We start from the raw sequence: 1,662 nt of genomic DNA on the forward strand, positions 1-1,662 counted from the left end.
TCCTAGTAGGCTTTTTAAAAACAAAGTATTTAAAATCTAGTTGGTTTTATGAATGTATTATATTACATTCTGCTTTTTTTACTTAACATTCAATCATAGCATTTTCCCACATCTTTAAATATTTTCAGAAACATTATTTTCATGACTACCTGATTCTTGATAATATGGATGTGTCAGAATTTATATAACTTTTCCATGAGTTGTTTCTGAATTTTCCCTATTATAAATTGTGCCCCAGGTAACAAACTTGCACATAAAAACTTTAGTATATATTTTTAATTCCAAAAGTTTTAAATATAAACTGGATCTATAGAGCACACTACCAAATGTGGTAAAATAAAGCAAACTATGGAAGAGCATGAATTGTCTGTAGGTGACTTTATAACTCAATCATCATTAGACATTGAATAAATAAGATTTCTTTTCTCCTTTAAGAAGTCTTTCTCAACTAGCAAGGGGAAGAGTGTGTTAGCGGGGGCAGATTTTGTCAACATTTCCCAAGGCATCCAACCCCTCCTCTTCCTAGTGTGAAGATCATCTGAAATAGCCTAACACACCTTAAAACAACATGCTCCATCAGAGCCAGAATTATTTTCCATTTTCAAGTCCCTGATGAATTCTGCCTTTATTCTCAAGAGTTTGTATGGATAGATCAAGAAAACTATTTTTATGACTTCAGCATTCTATTTACTGTATTCCTTTAGAAAATTCTAGCCTATCTTTATTCCATTTAAAAATAAACCTTAAAATTCCTATGTTCATCTTCTGCTTAAAAAAAAAATTTCTGTTTTTATACACTAAAATGCATCCGCTTTATAATACTTTATTTATGATGGTAGACTGAGCTGAGAACCCACTTATACCTAAATTAATACCAATACAGATTCCTAAGAAGACACACACACACACACACACACACACAAATAATCACATATGAAAGTTAATACAAGGATACCCGAAAGATAAAAATTAGATGGAATTATAGTTTAAAAAACAAAAGCAAGTACTACTACAGAAGGTGGGGGTGGATCCAGGGCAGTGCCATTGGGGTGGAGCTGGGAAGAGAAGCGGATACAGGGGGCACAAGCCAAGTGATTAGCTATGGTTCCACAGGTGGAGCAGTCAGACAGCCTTCTCTCTCCCTCCCACCAGTGTGCCAGGTAGCAACACTAGAAATGTGGGTGTCTGTCTCTAAGGGCAGCAGTGACTAATGGAAACTATCTCAGTGGGTACCAGATGGCTTTGTTTTCTTCCTGACTGTAGTGGATGCTGTAACACACCTGTCAGATTCCTCTTCGGGGCTGAAGGATTTATCTTCCCAGCCTTTGGAGACAGCCTTCAGATGTCAGCCCTCCCTGGAACTGCCTTGGCTGAAGACTCTCTTCTCCCCTAAGGTGACAGTCCTGTCTCATGGCCCACATTCCATGACAGATCACCACTGAGGTATAAAGGCCTGGCTCCTTCACCCCAACTCAAGACCAGCCTGAAGGGCCATTCTGGCTTCAGAGTTCCCTAGGGGGTTGGCTGAGCATTTAGTGAGACCATGTGAGAGCCCAGCTTCTCCTCTACCCATTCCTACACCCACAGGTGGCAACCTCCAAAGCACTCTCTTATAAACTTCCTGCACACCAATCTACATCTCTGAGTCAGCTTTCTGGAGAC

The sequence above is a fragment of the Balaenoptera borealis genome (genome assembly GCF_965194805.1).
Source record: "Balaenoptera borealis genome assembly, chromosome: 19".
NCBI lineage: Eukaryota > Metazoa > Chordata > Mammalia > Artiodactyla > Balaenopteridae > Balaenoptera > Balaenoptera borealis.